This window comes from Scyliorhinus torazame, chromosome 17, assembly GCF_047496885.1.
Source record: "Scyliorhinus torazame isolate Kashiwa2021f chromosome 17, sScyTor2.1, whole genome shotgun sequence".
NCBI classification, from domain to species: domain Eukaryota; kingdom Metazoa; phylum Chordata; class Chondrichthyes; order Carcharhiniformes; family Scyliorhinidae; genus Scyliorhinus; species Scyliorhinus torazame.
Window position 1 is genome coordinate 24,196,550 of NC_092723.1, and position 19,255 is coordinate 24,215,804.

Below are 19,255 nucleotides of genomic sequence, written 5' to 3' on the forward strand. Positions count from 1 at the left end.
TCGCCATACGCATTTGTTTGCTGGGTCGAACGAAAGGTTACGGGAGCTCATAAAATAAATGCCTAAAATGTGCTCTGCTGTTTGGGGTAAGTCAACTAAAACAACAGGGTGTCTGGTGCTAATGTTCCCTATCTGAATGGATACGGGAGCTGTGATATATCCTTGCTGTATGTGGCCGGTGAATCCACTCAGGGTGATGGTGTCTGTGGTGGGCCATTTGTCACGTTGAAACATGGTGGAGGAGTTCAAAGTGGTGCGGGATCCTCCTATGTCCCCGGACTGTACCTGTAACTACTGGTCTGTCTGATTTGTCCCAGCATGTGTCACAGACCCAAGTTGGGGAGTCCGAGCACCGTCAATCTGTGGAATTAAACGCTAAATCGTCTGAACGGGTGCTAACATTATGCATGGGCCTAACATTGTTCCTAGGTGGGGGGTTTGGTTGTTGGTAACGGTGCTGGTTCGGGGGGTTTTGTCGGCAATAGCGGGCGTAATGTCCCATGTGGCCACAATTGTAACAACCTCGTGGTGCCTGTGCTCTGGGATGCTGTCCCTCGTGTCTACCCTCGTTTATCCATGCTGGGTCCTGGCTAGTCCTAACTGGGTGCATGTTTGCTTCTAACTCGTCCTGATCTGTCTGTCGGTGTAGGGTTTGTTCCCATGCTCTGGAAAGTTGTTTCAATACCCAAACTTCATTGTATGTGTGGTCTGCGGGGTTGTAGTTTACACAAGCCTTTTGACCTGCGTCTGAGGCATGCGAGATTGAGGTGCGGGACTATTTAGTGGTGTCCTCCTCATTTAGGTATGCGCTGTTCAATTGTCTCTAAACTGCCATGAAATGAATCCATAGGCGACCAGCAAATGCGGTCGGATGTTCTCCCTTCTTTTGCCTGCAGTGATTTAAACCCTCGACTGGATCTCCTTTGTTATACCCGATGGCATCTAATATGGCTGTTTTCATTTCCTGTAGGGTTCCTCCTGCTACATTTTGGGGTTCGGGCAAAGCTGATCTTACGGACTGGCTAAGGCTCATAACTATTAGCTTTACTTCCTCTCTCTCATCTAGACCGTACATAACCTTTTGTTGGCACACCTCCTCAAAGAAGCTGTGCGGGTCTGCGGTGGGCTGGAATGGACTAATTTACGTGCAAGCTTCTCTTCATTGGGTTATGGATAGTGGGGTGGTGTAAACGATATCAGGCTCCTGGTCCGACAACCTACGTTGTGTGGTAACCGGATTCATGGGGGTCGAATTGTGAGTGGGGGTGTGTGCTGCCTGTGCAGTTGGTGCTGCGGGTGTTTTTCTTTTTGGGGCATGGGGGGTTTGATTTTGATTTCCCGTGTCCTCTATGTATCTTTGGCCGCTTTTGTTTAATTCTTGCCAATCGGGAACATCTTCCTCATCTAAATCCTGCCCGAAAGTGTAACTGAAGCCATTCTGTACTGAGAGTAGTGACTGTAACTTTTCTATCTTCTGTCGGCATTTAGCATGGTCAATGGTACTCTGCCTCTGTTCCTTAGTGGAGCTGTGGAGCGCTCTCAAAGCGGCTTTTAAATCCCCGCATTTGCTAGTTAGCTGGGCGACCTGTTGTTCTGTTTCTTCTCTTACCAGTGTACGCTATGTATCTTGGTAGGCTTTATCGTACTGAAAGCTACTAAGGTGAACGAGACAAGATTGATGTGCACGTTTTACATCGGCCATTTCCTTATCCTTAGCTGCTAACTGTTTCCGGAGTTTCTCAATTATCTTCTCGATTTCGTTACGGTTTCCCTCGTTCTTTTCTTCCTTCTCAATTAACTGCTGACAGAGCGTCTTCACAACCTCCTCTGTGCCTCGCAACTGTGCCAAACAGGACACTATTGCCATCAACTTTCTGACTTCCCTGCATTTTTCTTGTGGACCTCGCTTAGGTTCTCCCACTAGGTTTGTCCTATCTTTCCTGGACCTGACTCATCATTAGTGCAAAAATTCGACCAAATGGGGCATTGCTCTGCTCTGTTGGTCGCTGCGACCTCGGGTTCCTGTGGATTCATCAATCGTTCCATTGCTTTATTGGCCATTACTTCTCTTATCTCTTTCTTAACTTTTAATTTGAGACAGGAGAATAAGGCGGCGATTTGAACAGCGGGTATGGCTTAAGCTATTTTCCGGCTCACAATCCCTCAATAGCTGTGCACAATTCTAACGAGCTTACCTTACTCTTCCTGTTAGGTACGCATGCGGGTTAGTACACACTTCCGAAATTCGGTTATTTGGTCGATATGGGACTTGCACTTCTGGTTCTTTCTCTTTCTCACAATTGGATTCAAAGTTTGTGTGTTCTCTTGGAGTGACAAAGTCACTTCTAATCGAATCCTGTCAGAGTTCGCCAATAATGTTGCCCGTTTTCGATCCCAACAGCGTCGCCAATACTGTTGCTAATATTAATGATGTTGGTGAACCACAAGCCTTCCCTTATATCGATCAAATGACCACACAACCAGTTAGTTAGTTCAAAAGATGGTTTATTTACATACACAAGAGTTACCTCGACATGCAAACACAATATCTATTACGAGTTAAACTACACCTATCAGCTACAATAACCTATACTTAACTTTAGGGCGACCGGCACTGTGCAACTGGATAAGGCCTTTATCTGGATTTCACTTGGCTGGTTCGAAGAAAGTGGCTCTGTCTCTGCTGGGCTCATCCGTCAGGTAGTGATCGTTGGTCTTGAACTTGGCTGGCTGTTCCTGCTGCAATTGGGTTGGCACAGGCTGGATCCAAAAGAGACAGAACACATGGCTGTGTCCACTTTTATCCCTCTGGGATTTCACGCTCTTTGGGGCGATCCTTAACCTTGGACCCAATAGTTCGACAGGGCTCTGATCACTGTCTTCGATTTCGGCCAATAAAAGGGTGGGTGCCTTGGTAGCTGGGCAAGTCCTCAGTGGTCATTGACCTTGGAAGTTGTGCTTTCTGAGTAAGGGGAGTGGCGCCGATCAGTCTGTGGCTGCACCGGTTTCTTGATTGGAGTCCTATTGTCCTGGGAAAATGGGCCATTGAAATGTAAACGAGCGGGGGTTTCGATCAGGTCTGGTTACCTGCGTTTCAAATACACATAGGCTGTGTATCTGTCTGAGTCCTGGGTTGGCCATAATTCCCATGGTCCTTTGCAGGTGGCCATCTTAGATGGCTACAATACCATCTACCAAAACTCCTTCAACAGCACCATTCAAACCCCCGTCTCCCCTATCTCGAAAGAGAAGGGAGTGGGGGGGGGGGCGGATTTTTCATTCGTCTTCACAGCGTGTTTCCCAGTTGCGGGAGGCAGCCTACCATTGACCTGCGTGGGATCTTCAAGTTCCCCTCTCAGCCACATACCATCCTGACTTGGAAATATATGGCATTTCCTCACTGTCAGTGGGTCAAAATCCTGTAACTCTTCCTAACGACAGCGGTTCATGAAGGTGGCTTACCGCCGCCTTCTCAATCAAAATTCAGGATGGGCAACTCGTGTGGACTTTGTAAATGATGTTCCCACCTGGAGAATCAATTAGTATCAAAAACGAAGTGCAGCTTGGGCGCAGGAATGGTTGTAAACCTGTCTGATTTCTCCTCTTTCGGGTTTGGTATGGTTAAATGCCACTGTATCTAACTAAGATCAGCTAACCCAGCTAACAGAACATGACCCCTGCTGCTTTGGAAGGTTTAATTTTATGTGCTACTGTTACGTATAAACCATTGTTATTTGCAATTTCTTCGACAGGTTAATGGCCATCCAGGTGATTTGAGGGAACATGTGTTGCGTTCCTTTAAATAGCAGCTGAGAAGGTTCCAAGCTCTCCAAACAGCTTTTATCAGCAATCCAGGAATTATGGCAGCAGAGACTGATGCAGTATGGGAGACCATTCAGTCCATTGAGTCTATGGTACTCTTTGGTATATTAATCCAAACAGTCTCACTCATCCCAGAGTCCTGCAAATTTGTTACACTTCAGGTATTTATCGAATTTCCTTTTGAACATAATTCTTGAATCTCCATCGTCAGCCCTTTCGGGGAGTGCATTCCAGATCATAGCAACTCGCTGTATAAAAAGAAATTCACTTCATCTCCCCTCTTGATCTTTTCCCAATGATCTTTTATTTGTCGCTTCTGGTTATTGGAAAGAATTTCTTCTTATTTACTGGATCTACATCCCTCATCAGGGTCTCATTCATACCCGCGTCACTCAGTGCTAATCGCTCAGTTATTGTTTCTCTGACCAGCTTTGTTCTAAAATGTAGGATAAGCTGGCAGTCCACGGAGTGATGGACCATTCGACCCCAGTAATGCCCCAGCACTATTTATATTCCCACTCAGCCAGTTTAATAATGAGTTCATGGTCCGCAATGGTACCAATGGCATAGACAGGGAGGGGGCAGAGGCCCTGACAGCAGATGTAAGGGAGTTGGTGGCATGGTGACACAGTGGTTAGCACCGCTGCCAGGGACCCAGGTTCAATTCTGGCCTTGGGTGACTGTCTGTGCGGAGTTTGCACGTTCTCACTGTGTGTGCGTGGGATTGTTCCGGGTGCTCTGGTTTCCTCCCACAATCCAAAGATGTGCAAGTTAGGTGAGGTTACGGACATGGGGCGGGGGAGTGCACTGAGGTGGGATGATCTTTCAGAGGGTCGGTGCAGACTCAATGGACCAAATGGCCTCCTTCTGCACTGAAAGGATTCTATGGATTTCTATAGGAAGGAAATTAAAAAACAAGACCTCTGAAGCAATAACCTCAGGGTTACTTCCAGTCCCATGTGCTAGTGAGTACAGAAATAGGAGAATTTAGCAATTGAACACGTGGTTGGTGAATTGGTGCAGGAGGGAAAGCATCAGGGGCGGGATTCTCCGACCCCGGGATTCTTCGGCAACCGGAGAATCGGTGCTGATGGTGCCGGCGCGGTTGCAGTGGCTCTGGTGGGGCTGCTCAGCGCGGCCCCCCCCCCCCCCCGCCCCCAGCGATTCTCCACACTCGACGGGCCGAATGCCCGCCGAGTTCGGTCAAGTCCCATCGGGGTCGGTCATGTGTGGTCCTCCCCGGCGGAACCGCGGCATTCTGGCTGCGGGGGGCCGTCCTGGTGTGGGGGAGGGGGGATCTGACTCTGGGGAGACTTCCACGGTCTACCGATCGACGGACAGGCTAATTCCGGGGGGGGGGCCTGTGTTCCTCCGTGCCGGGCCCTTGTAGGGCTCCGCCATGTTGCCCCGGGGGCCGGCGCGGAGACGGCAACCCACGCGCATGCGCGGACCCACGCCGCCCGTGCTGGCGCCCGTATCGGCAACTGGAGCTGCGTGAAGCGCTCCAGTGCCATGCTGGCCCCCTGTGCGGCGCAGGATCGCTGCTCCTAGGGGCCAAATGAGGTCCAGCGTTTACGACGGCGTCAACACTTAGCCCCATTATCCGAGAATCCCGCCTCAGATCTCAGAGGCATTAGGAGCGGTTCTGGGGCAGGTGGGATCCATACCAGATGGATGGGTTACACCGTAACAGGCCCAGGATCAATACCCTCGCAGAGATTTGCAGGTGCTGTTGGGGCAGCTTGTCAGGAAGGTGGGAACCTGAGGGTTAGGTCAAATTGGAAGGAAGTAAAGCTGGTAACGGGATATAGAAAAGTAGAAAGTGAAACTAGCAGGCAGAATAAACTAAGGCAAACATCAGCTACGCTTAGAGTGTGGAATAATGTTAAAAAGGTAAAGTTAAAGGCAATCTACCTGAACACTCAGGGCTTGCAACAAGGTAAATGATTTAAAGGCACAAGTAAAGGTAAATGGGTATGATCTAATTGTAATTATGGAAACATGGCCACATGGGAACTGAATATTCCAAGGATATTCAACATTTCGGAAGGACAGGCAAACTTCAAAAGGAAGTGGCGTCGCACTGATAAGGGATTGGATCAGTGCATTTTGTAAAGGAGAATCTCCCATCGGAAGAACAAAATGTGGAATCTGTCTGGGTGGAGCTACGAAACGGTAAGGGCAACAAACATTGGCAGGAGTTGTTTACAGGCCATCATACAGTAGTGGTAGTGTGGGGCACGGTATTAATCAGGCGATGACTGAAGCATTGTTAATGCAGTAATCATGGGTGACTTCAATCTGCATATGGAACGGGTAAAGCTAATGAACACTAATGTGGAGGATGTGTTTCTAGAGTGCGTTCGGTGTAGAACTGCTGGGTTCCTTAAGACTGGCGCCCAAGGACTTATAACAAGCAATAGTTCATTCACTAGACTGAGCAGCTACTCCATGTTTGTACTCTGCACGTTCTCCGGGGAGAACTTTTATTTCGTTCATGGGACGTGGGTGTCGCAGGCGGGGCCAGCATTTATTGCCCATTCCTAATTCCCCTTGAGGGAGGCAGTTGCGAGTCAACCACATTGCTGTGGGTCTGGAGTCACATGTAGGCCAGACCGGGTAAGGACAATCGATTTCCTTCCCTAATTGCCAATCGACAATGGTTTCATGGTCATCTTACACTTTTAATTCCAGATTCAAATTTCACCATCGGCAGTGGTGGGATTTGAACCTGGGTCCCCAGAACATTACTCTGGGTCTGATGCACGATCAATCGAACAAAGACTAGAGTTGGATACAACTGAGGCTTGATTGCTCTAAAATGTGTGGCCTCCCACAGCAGCTGGCAAAATGGCTGCTGAATGGAGGACACGCATATTTATAGTCCGCCTACTGGGCGGAGCCAGCAGGCAGGGATTACCGGCGAACCTGTAGTACAGGTCCTACCTTACATCACCTAATATAGGTGCAACCGTGGTTTACCACAGGGCCTCTGGATTACTAGTCCAGTGACAATACCACTACGCCCCCGCCTCTCCGTGCTTCCATCACGTGACCTCTTAAGTGACCACGTTATCACGTCATCATGTGACCACTCAGTCTACACCTTTCCTGTTTAAGTATGAACAACTGGTGATACTGAGGTGTAACAGTGTGCATGAACAGTAACTGTGTGCAAACCATTTTATAACATACCGACTGAACAGGCTGACAACACACATTATTTACATAGTGTGAAACACGAATTAAGCTGTTGCAGCAGGAGCATAGCCTATTGCATCCCCCCCCCCCCCCCCCGCACTCCCACTCCTTAGGCCAGCTGTAGACTAGTTCATTCCAAAGTCCTGGAAACTTGTGCTGGATTTTCCGATTTTGACTCTAAGTGCTGAAGCCGGCGCGGGAACAGTGCCGTTTTATACTCGAAAAAATGGTGCAAAACCTCCACTGATCCTCCGTCTGGTGGGGGCCTAGCAGACACGCAGCGTAACGCCCTTGGCTCCATCTGTGGACACGGACAGAGAATTGCCGGGTCGGTGGCCGTGCATGTGCTCAGTGGCGGCCTGCAGCGGCCACGCTGTGCAACATGGTGCCGACCACGCGCGGACCCGGCCTGCAAAATACTGTTCCCCTTTGGCCAGGCTCACCACCCCCAGACCACCCCCCACCAGTGCCCCCAGCCCCCGACAAAGCCCCCCCTCCCAACTGTGGTGGCGTAGGACACAGTCCGCAGCCGCCACGTCACGTTCCCAGAAGAAAATAGCATGAGTGACCCATGCCGTCGGGAAGGCGACTCATCAGGGGCGGAGAATTGAGGAGGGCCTCAGGTGGCGTCCTGAGGCCGTCCATACGGCATGCGGTGTACTCTGCGAGAGTGCCGTTTTGGAGGGGGCGGAGCATTGCAAAAGCAGCACCGCCCCCAATTTCAGTGCCAATGGGGACTTTCTGGACAATCGCCGAATGCGATTTCGGCATCGGGGACCGGAGAATCCCACCTCCCTGTTTGGGTTGGTCATACGTCCTGAGTGTGTGATTGTGCTAGTTGGCTCTGCTCTAGATGTTCTTGGCCTGGTGTCCTCAGTATGGACGAGCTGGGGTGTTCCTTCAGTGTAATCAGTGGGTGCGGGCTTGTTGTCTAGGCCTCCAGATGGACCTCCATTTCCATTGATGTAGGGGCCTGTGTAGTAGGTTGAATGGTTAAACCACTGCAGACCTTGAGGTGTAGCTTCACCCACCGTGATGTCAAGGAGGGAGTTCCAGGATGTTGCCCGAGCGACAATGAAGCAATGGCGATATGTTTGCAAGTCAGGGTGGTGAGTGACTTGGAGGGGAACCTCCAGGTGGTGGGGTTCCCAGGTATCTGCTGTTCTTGCCCTTCACGCCCCAAATCGTTCTCATCCTTCTGAACCTTAGATCCACCCAGCAATGCATCATCTCCGCAAGCTGAAAATAAATTAACTCCCCAGGGACTCCCCTTGGTCAAACAACAGTGCAATAGCCCAGGCTTTTACGATGGTCAATTTCACCTCTGGCTCCTAAAAGCTTTCTGATCTTACAAAACAAGATTATTTTCAAACCATGACTACTACAGTTAAACACACCCTCACTCAAGCTTTTAACCATTAAATTGCCAAATATTTATAATCCAATATAACTAAAATCCTGCATTTGTCACACCTCCACACTAAAAAAAAGAAACAGCAATTTTTGACTTCATTTTTCCAAAGCTTTTAACTCTAAATATTTCTCATGATTAACACTCTATAAGATACATATAATTTTATATTTTAAACATTGAAACGTAAACACGATTATAGCCCATTTCAGGCTTTCCTTTCCACCTTCGAACATTCCAGTCTTCTCACACTTCACAACCGTGATACAGCACCAATTGCCACCTTAGATAGCTTAGCATAATTAGATGCCATTTGTCTTTTTATATATAAATATTTTTATTCTCCTCCTTTTTCACATTTTCTCCCAAATTTACACCCATCAACAATAAACCATAATCAGTAACGAATGCAATGTCAATCCCCGTATCAATAACAGCAATCCCATCCTCCCACCAAAGCCCCAAAAATTAGCCCGCATGTTAACATAAACAAATAACAAAAAGGAATCAGGAATCACCATAATCACATTAACACATACAGTCCCCCTCCCCCAGCCCTCCCAACCCCCACCCCACCTAATGTTCGATGTTATCCAATTCTCGAAAGTGCATAATGAATAACGCCCATGAATTGTAGAACCCCGCCATCCTTCCCCTCAGTTCAAATTTGACCTTCACAAGAGTCAAGAATTCCAGCAGGTCCCCCCGCCACGCCAGGGCACAGGGTGGAGAGGTTGATCTCCACCCCAACAGGATCTCCTTCGGGCAATCAACGAGGCAACGGCTGCAACATCTGCCCCCGCACCCGTTTCCAACCCCGGCTGGTCTGACACCCCGAATATGGCCTCCCGAGGGCCCGGGGCAAGTTTCACATGCACCACTTTGGAGATTACCCTAAATACCCACTTCCAGTAATCCTCCAGCTTTGGGCAGGACCAACGTGGTTTGCGCCCCCCCCCCCCCCCCCCCGCAACGTTCACACACATCTTCTACCCCCTCAAAGAGTCGGCTTCAGTTTGATAAGGCCCACTAAATGTTGCTTTTAATGGTTCTCCTAGCATTGGTCACAATACCAGTATTTTCTCCTCACTAAGAAAATGACAAATTTTTGATCTCTTATCTGCATCTTTGTTCATCACGTTATGGCAATTGTAAATGTTTGCTCGCCAACTCACCAGTCTGAGTTAATCAGTCCAACAACGTAGTATCGAAATGCTGACTCGCCAATTTCTCTTTGATCAATTTAAGTGGTCCTCTCACCTCTTGACCAAAAAATCAATTGAAAATAGTACAAATAGAATTCCTTTATCCCAATCATCTGGATAATTCTGACTATAGACCCTCAACTTTAGAGTCTTTAAAATTGAATGCTGTCTTTCTAATGCCCCTTGTGATTCCGGATGATACACTATTGAGTTAAATTGCTTTATTATGAAGCTATCCATAACTTTCTTGAAAAACTTTGACATAAAATTGGATCCCTGATCTGATTGACCGTCTTTTGGAAGTTCATATCTAGTAAAGAAATTAGTTACCTCCTCTGCAACCCTCGTAGATGTAATGTTTCTGAATGGAATTGCCTTCTGAGATCTAGCGCACATCCATTATGATCAACAGATACTGATTCACACTTTTTGTTTTAGGCGGGGTCCCAAGCAATCAATTAGGACCCTAGTTAAAGGTTCTTCAAATGCTGGATTGGGTATTCAAGGTGCTCATCCATCTTTCAAAATTATTTTGTTTAATTCTTTCAAATTCCATATATATCTGACCTGGTTCTATCCTTAGGTTTCTAAACTTTTGTCTCTCTGTAGGCTTTTGGCACTAGTTCAAATGCAATTAACATCGTTTTTCTCACCTCATCATAATCCATAGACATCTTCTCTGATAGTGATGTATACACTTCACTAACTCTGCCTACCAACTTTGTTTGAACCGACTACCACATGGTCTTTCGTCAATTCAATTGTTTAACCACTTTCTCAAATGATATGGAAAAGGTTTCCACATCTTTCTCATCAAACCTTGGAAATGCTTGAATATATTTAAACATAAACCAACTAAGCATTTGACTATGAAGTATTTGTCCTTCCCCTAGACCTTCCTTAGCTCCGGCCTTTAACTTCAACCTGTCAAGTTGATGTTCTCCTTGCAATTCGTTTCCGAAATTCAAATTCTCTCTTTTTCCTTATCCCTTTCTTCCGTTGCTAATTTTTACATTTCTACCACAAGCTTCCTCCTTTCCATTTGCTTTCAAAAAGCCCTCTCTTCTCCCTTTTCTGCCCTCTCTTTTTCATTTTCTTCATTCTCTCTTTCCTTTACTTCTACCATTGCCAATCTTTCCTTTCCTTTCCAATTTCTTCAATTCTATTTCTCTCTGTTTATCTCTTCCCTGCAATGAAGGTAGCAATGAATGCCAGGGATTTCCTGTGGTTCCCCACTCTGTCCTGGAGATCCTGGTGGAGGAGGTCAGAGCAAAACAATGAGATTCTCTTCCCCAGCCCTCGTTGGAACATTCCCAGGTCAAAATCCAACTGGTCTAGGAAAGGGTGACTGGGAATAACAGTTGCATTACTATCATTCTCAGATCCTGGCTTCAATGCAGCAAACACTTCAGTGAGCCCACAAGAGAACTAATGATGATTACAAAATGAACAGGAGATTTCGGAAATCTTCTGTTAAGAAAGGCATTATGGATTGCTGCTTGGCTGAACATTTGTTGGGAATAAAACTTATCACCTAAATTCTCTTTGCCACTTTGGTCTGCATTGTGCTCCTGGAACAGATTAGAATCTGGAGTGACATAATATACCATTGAGATGGAAGTAGGTTAAAAGGGATCAATGATTTTTAATGAAGGAACCAGAAAAGACAGGTACAGCACGGGGTTATATATAGAGTAAAGCTCCCTCTACCCTCTAATGTTCTTGTCGGATGACCTGATTTATTACAAGAACACTTGTAGCTATAAACGATTTATAAAAATTAACTGTGGGTAAACTATACACAAGACAACAGATGAATAACAGTAAAACCATGCACAAGCAACCTCTCTCCAGCTTCCTCCAGCCAGTCTGAGGTCAGCTGACTTTAACATTCACTTATACACTAGTGAGACTCCTAGTGGTCAGTCAATGAATTGCAACACAACCATGATATCACCACATACACTGTCCCTGTCAAACATTCCCAGGACAGGTGAATGAAAATTGCTTATTGTCACAAGTAGGCTTCAAATGAAGTCACTGTGAAAAGCCCCTAGGTACAGCATGGGGTTAGATACAGAGTAAATCTCCCTCTATACTGTTTCCATCAAACACTCCCAGGGCAGATGCAGCACAGGCTTGGTTACAGAGTAAAGCTCCCTCTACACTGTCCCCATCAAACACTCCCAGGGCAGGTACATCATGGGCTTAGATACAGAGTAAAGCTCCCTCTACACTGTCCCCATCAAACACTCCCAGGACAGGTACAGCACGGGGTTAGAAACAGAGTAAAGCTCCCTCTACACTGTCCCCATCAAGCATTCCCAATTTAGGTACAGCACGGGGTTAGATACAGAGTAAAGTTCCCTCTACACTGTCCCCATCAAACACTCCCAGGACAGGTACAGCACAGGGTTAGATACAGAGTAAAGGTCCCTCTACACTGTCCCCATCAAACACTCCCAGGACAGGTACAGCACGGGGTTAGATACAGAGTAAAGCTCCCACCACACTGTCCCCATCAAACACTCCCAGGACAGGTACAGCACAGGGTTAGATACAGAGTAAAGGTCCCTCTACACTGTCCCCATCAAACACTCCCAGGACAGGTACAGCACGGGGTTAGATACAGAGTAAAGCTCCCTCTACACTGTCCCCATCAGACACTCCCAGGACAGGTACAGCACGGGGTTAGATACAGAGTAAAGCTCCCTCTACACTGTCCCCATCAAACATTCCCAAGTTAGGTACAGTACAGGTTTAGATACAAACCAAAGGTCCCTCTGCACTGGTTTGTCCTAATTTGAGACACCTGGGGCGGGATTCTGCCTTAATCGGCGGGGCGGGTAACTCCGGCGGGAAGGAGTGGCGTGAACCACTCCGGCGTCAGGCTGCCCCAAAAGGTGCGGAATCCACGCCAACCGGCGCCGAAAGGCTTCTGCCGGCTGGCGTGAGTTGGCGCATGCGCGGGAGCGACAGTGTGCGCTGGCATCATCCCAATGCATGCGCAGGGGGGGTTATCTCCGTGTCGGCCATGGTGGAGGAATAGCAGCCGACGCGGAGGAATAGCATGCCCCCACGGCACAGGCCCACCCGCGGATTGGTGGGCCCCGATCACAGGCCAGGCCACAGTGGAGGCAGCTCCTGGGGCCAGATCCCCTCGCGCCCCCCCGAGGACCCCGGAGGCCACCTGCGCCGCCAGGTCCCGCCGGTAAGGACTTACTCTAATTTACGCCGGCGGGACCGGCAAAAAAATGGGCGGCCACTCAGCCCATCGCGGGCCGGTGCATCGCCGGGGGTCCGCTGACAGCGGCCGCCGACCGGCGCGGCACAATTCCCGCCCCCGCCAAATCTCCGGCGCCGGAGAATTCGGCAGCCGCCGGGGGCGGGATTCACTCCTGACCCCCGGTGATTCTCCGACCCGGCGGCGGATCAGAGAATCCCGCCCATGATCCCTATTGTACCAGAGTGGCATTTTGCCATTGTTTGCCCGGTCATTTTCTGACGGATTCTCCCAATTTACTCACTTATAAGGGGCAGCTATTTGTTTTTACAATCACATGAGAATCATCCTATACCCATGGTAACTGTCTGCTACTCTCACAAACTTCATCCCCCTCCGGCTTCTAATAGACAAGAGCAAAATGTGACTTTGACTCCCGGGCCTGGGCTCTCTTTGTACCCAGACTGTTGAGGGGAGAGGCTACACCACACTCATTGAGCAATCACTCTCCTTGTGATATTTCTAGATTTGAATGGTTAATAGGCTTCGGGAGAGGAACAATTACAGTACAAAAGGGGAAATCGCTCAAGTAGAGCAGAAACCTGTCATCTTAGTTAACTAATTTAAACAGTGTTAGCTTGAATATTCTAATGGAATGAATTCGGCCTCATATTTATTCAATTGTTCCTTGACCCAGGGTTGCAGCTAAGTGCTATACACTCAACACATTGAGAGCAGCGGCTGAGAATGATCAGACTCTGACAGCGAGTAGACCCCTGTGAACGTCTATCAATGTGACCCTTGTGATCTCAAACTCTCCCTTTGTGGAGAAGTCGGTGCAGCCATTTCCAGAAAAATACCCTTTTTGCTTGAAGCCACATTCCTGCTTGTTGTCATATTTGGCATTCAGGAAGTGGCTCCTTTTGCACAGACTGTGATTGACTGTTTGGAATGAGGTTACAGGGGATAGGCGTGTGGGTAACAATCAGGGTAACTGAAGCCATTTACCCAGTAGCTGACTGCAGAAACAGAGCACCAGAAGGGTGGAGTTGGAGGGGGCTTCAGGAAGGATCGGGTCAAACGGGGCATGGATCCTTCCGGATTTGAATCGATCTTGTGATCTAATTCTATAGCAACTGAGTTAGTGGTTGCCAATCAGCTCCCTCTGACCCTGCCAGTAAAGGGTCGTCACTTAAGTAGATTATGGAAAAGGGATATAAATAACATCACCCAGCTAGAACAAGTCAAATCATTAGGTATTCAAATAGCGCTAAGTTGTACTTTTAAAAGAAAATTTACAGTCCACAGAATAAACTCTGTAATGAAAGTCCAAAATGTAAAATTTCGTGAGACTGGTAAAAATTAATGGAGTTTCATATTTCAGAGATGGATTTTTGTTCTTTTTTTTTACTGTGGATACAGAGATTCAGTTTAACTGCAGATTAGCCCTTCACAGTAGTATTATTAATCAGAGTTGGTTAGAATGTAAATGTGTGTGAACTTGGTAAGAATTCAGCAGCTATTTCCTAAAGGTCACTGCATTTGAGTAATATCCTGAGGGAGGGAAATTAATATCTTTTTACTGAATTAATTAATTATATAATTTATCAGCGTGGGTCCCTTCGAGATTTCTCTCACAGGTGATTAAGTGGAAGATTCACTGCTGAGGGAGCCCTTCACAGTATTCAAAGGCTTAGGCTATGCATTCAACTAAGAAATTACTTTTTTCTCTCTCTTTCTCCCTCGGTCTGTGAATGTTTTTCTTAAGTATGCCTCACCTGGGTATAAGGACTGTCACTCATTCAGCCTTAAAAGTGATTTTTTGATGAGACAGAATCTCATCAGTGGGTTTCTGTACAGTTTAAATTTGACCCCTTTTTATAACCAAGCTATTGTGGAGACATTTTCTTCTCCAAAAAAGAGTTAATAAGCTTCCGTTCTGGTAATTATATCAAGGTCTGTTTCTTCTGAACTTGAGATTCATACTTGCAGTGCTGCAGGCCAGCCACTGGGATTGAGCTCTTCTCATTAACACTGTGATGTTTCGTATGGAAAGTAGGAAAGAGAGAACTTGCATTGACATAGCACCTTTTACATCCTTAGGACATCTCAAAGTGCTTCACCATCAAAGCATTACTTTGGAAGTATGATCACCATTGTGGTGTGGTCGGTAGCACCCTGTCTCTGAGGCAGAAGGTGCTGGGTTTAAGCTCCCCTACATCACTTGCAGCTGGCCATTGACAGAATGTTGATGACACAACCTAAACTTTTTTGTTTTAAATTTAGAGCACCCTGTAATTTTTTTTATCCAATTAAGGGGCAATTTAGTGGGGCCAATCCACCTAGCCTGCACATCTTTTGGGTTGTGGGGGTGATACCCACTCAAACACAGGGAGGATGTGCAAACTCCACACAGACAGTGACCTGGGACCGGGATTGAAGCTGGGTCCTCTGGGCCGTGAGGCAGCAGTGCTAACCACTGTGCCACCCAATGACATAACCTAACATGTTACTAATTATCCTGCGAATCCCTCAAATACTCCACACTATTCTCAGTGTGAAGGTGCATAAACATCTATCAGAGTGCAGGAAAACATATGGGCCGGAATTCTCCGGCCATTGACCCTCTCTATTCCCGCAGCAGCGCACCCCTGCCCGCGGGTTCCCCGGTGGTGTGGCTTCAATGTGAAATCCCAGTGGCAGGAGTGGAGAATCCAGCCGCGAGCAAATGAATGATCCTGCCCATGGTATCAAATCTATTCACAGCTGCAATTTCCCTCCCTCAGAATATTACTCAAATGCAGTGACCTTTAGGAAATAGCTGCTGAATTCTTACCAAGTTCACACACATTTACATCCTAACCTATTAGTACTAACAAAATAAATGGCCAGATGTTCTGTTGACGTTTGTTGAGGGATAAATGTTAACTCGGACACTGGGTGGTCACTCCCCCACTCTTCACTATCGTGCCAAGGGATCTTTTATATTCACCTGAGAGGGTAGAAGGGCCTTGACCATCTCATCCAAAAATGGAAGATGATGCTGTTGGTATCTGTCAGCTTCTGAAAGAGTAAAGGCAAGTTAGATTTAGGGTGGGAGTCCTTAGTCAATATTTGAAACTGGGAGTTTGTCGTCTCCTGAAGTGAGGATGAGGGGGTGAGTGCAGTACGCAGAGTGTGATCGGCAGTCATTAGATTCATTGCTGAATTATATCTGTTTGATTCACAGTGTGTGGCCGCTCCCAGTCCCGCTCCTTGTATGTTCAGGACATTGGGCAGCTGGGTTTGAGTTACGAGGTATAAGCTGAGCTGGACAATTATAATGGCTCCATAAACTGTGGCAAAGATCAAGTGATGAAGTGTCACTGGCCTGAGACTTAATCACTTTGAGCATTGACTGTCAGAGATTTACAGCATAGGACCGGTGATAGATGCACACACTCGCAAACACTTTTATGCTTATATCGGCAAACACGCTCATAAACATTCCCACACGTACACAAACACTCTCACATGCTTGCAGACACTCTCACATGCACCCACCCTCTCTCTCATCCACATGTACTCATGCACAAATGCTCACTCACACACAAACACATATTTTCCCATATTCACTCGAACACTCTCATACACAAACACGCTCACTTACAGACTCTGGGCAGAATTTAATGCCCTGCCCCAGGTGAGTTCGGTGGTGAGGGAATATTTAATTGTGCAGCAGGGTGATGGGTGGTTTCGTAATGATATTATCTGCGCATGTGTAATTTTAATCTTTAATTTCATCAGCTGGTCAAATACAGATTGAGTATCCCTTGTCTGAAATTCCAAAAAAAAGGAAACTTCCGAAATCTGCACTTTTTTTCGAGCGCGCCGCACAAGAGCAATTCCCAAAGCATGCCACACATGCGCATTTCCCAACATTCCGCACACTTTGCAGTTCCCAATGTTCTGCACATGTGCAGTTCCCAATGCGCACCACACCTGCACAGTTTATTCCAAAGTCCAAAAAATTCTGAAATCCGATACACACTCAGCTTCAAGCATTTCGGATACGGGATGTTCAACCTGTATATATCGAACCGCATTAAAAGAACTTTTAAAAAGCAAGCAAAGGCACTGACTTAAGATGGCTGCCACAGGTCACCTGGCACATCTGATATTACAAGTTGGTCATCTTCTTGATGTTTCCAATGTGGATTACAATTAGGACCTGCCAAAGCAACTTCGATGGAATGTCACACCTGCTGAATGTCCAAAGATGTGCAGGTTAGGTGGATTGGCCATGATAAATTGCCCTTGGTGTCCAAAATTGCCCTTAGTGTTGGGTGGGGTTACTGGGTTATGGGGATAGGGTGGAGGTATTGACCTTGGGTAGGGTGCTCTTTCCAAGAGCCGGTGCAGACTCGATGGGCCAAATGGCCTCCTTCTGCACTGTAAATTCTATGAATCTATGAATCTATGAAGACAAGGATTATTTCAAAGATGCACTGAATCTTGTGCCTGGCTCTCACCATTTGTATTTCTATAAAGTTACCTTTGATACAGGCATTTTTAGATTTACAGAGGAATCAAACAAGACTGTGAGTAATGTTTACTTTAAATGCGTAGGAGTGTTACACACACACACACACATCCTCACACACACATGCACAAACATTCAGACACATACACTTACATGTATATACACATATATATCACACTCACTCTCATTCTCACATATTCATGCACACTCTCACATACACTCAACCACAGTCTCACAGACATACACTCCTGCCCAAGCTCACACACACTTTCATATACACACTTGCTCATACACACACGTGCACATTCACACTCACACAGGCCCCCACACTTCCTCATTTTCAATAGGTGACTCCAAGTAGGTGCTCTGAGGTAATCGATGGAGATGCTGAGAAATAAAACAAAAAGCTCCTGTATCAATATTCCATTCAAGATTCAGCTTGTGTACGGGTCCTGTCACTTTCTCTATAGAATAAAAACAGAAAATGCTGGAAATGCACAGCAGATTTGGCAGCATTTGTGTGGGCCCATACAGTATGTGAGCAAATCACCCAAACTAGCACCTTATTCAGTTCATAATAGTAAGTATTGCTTTTCCAGAGTCTATAATAGAGATCCAGACATCCAGCAACCTCTTGGCGAAAGGTCAGAGGTCGAGGGGTCATGTGATGGGTTGTTTTGATCTGCATTATTGAATTATTTTGGTAAATCTTTATAATGCTATCCCATTGGGCAAATTCAACAAATGAGAGATAGTTCAACCGTGGTTAACAAGTGACAAAAGGTATTTGGGGATAATCTGAGGCTAAGGCTATGCCAGATTGGCTACCTGTTCTGTCCCATGCTTATTGGCCTCTCCTACTGAACCTAAAGGTGAGGAAATTCAAACTGGGCGTATAATCAGGGGCTATTTGTTTGCTCCTTATACATATTTAAAGTGAAAATTATTCCCAGTCTTGCTAGGGTTGTGATTTATCTATAAGTCTAAGAATGTGTATGTCTCTGAGTTATTCTAACAAATGTATTAGCTCCACAACACCATCAGCATATAGTGACATAGTGCCCTTAACATAATGAAACCGCCCAAAGTGCTTCATTGGAAAACAAAACAAGGCAACAGGCCAATAAGCGGCACGGTGGGAACAGTGGTTAACACTGCTGCCTCACAGCGCCACGGACCCAAGTTCAATTCCGGCCTTGGTCAATGTGCGGAGTTTGCACGTTCTCCCCGTGTCCACGTGGGTTTCCTGCGGGTGCTCCGGTTTCCTCCCACAGTCCAAAGATGTTCAGGTTAGGTAGATTGGTCATGCTAAATTGTTCCTTAATGTTCAAAGGTGTGCAGGGTTAGTGGGGTTGTGGGGATAGGATGTGGAGTAGACCTAGGTAGGATGCACTTTCGGAGGGTCGGTACAGACTCGATGAACCATATGGGCTCCTTCTGCACTGTTTCTTTAAGGCTTCTGCAAGGAGATATTAGGACTTGGTCAAAGAGGGATATTTTAACAGTGAGGTAGAGAGGCAGAGAGGTGCAGGGAGGACATTCCAGAGCTTGGAGCCACCAATGGTGGAACGATTAAAATTGGGGATGCTTAAGGGGCTAAAATTGAAGGAGTGCCGATAGCCTGGAGGGTTGTGGGTCTGGAGGAGTTTACAGAAATAGGGTCAAACACCAATTATGTGCTTATGTAAAGAAAGCACCGTGTCTAATTCCTATCCCATATTACAGCATTCTCGCCAGTGGAATAGAACAAGGAACAAAGAACAACAAAATGTACAGCACAGGAACAGGCCCTTCGGCCCTCCAAGCCTGCGCCGACCATGCTGCCCGACTAAACTAAAATCTTCTCCACTTCTGGGATCCGTATCCCTCTA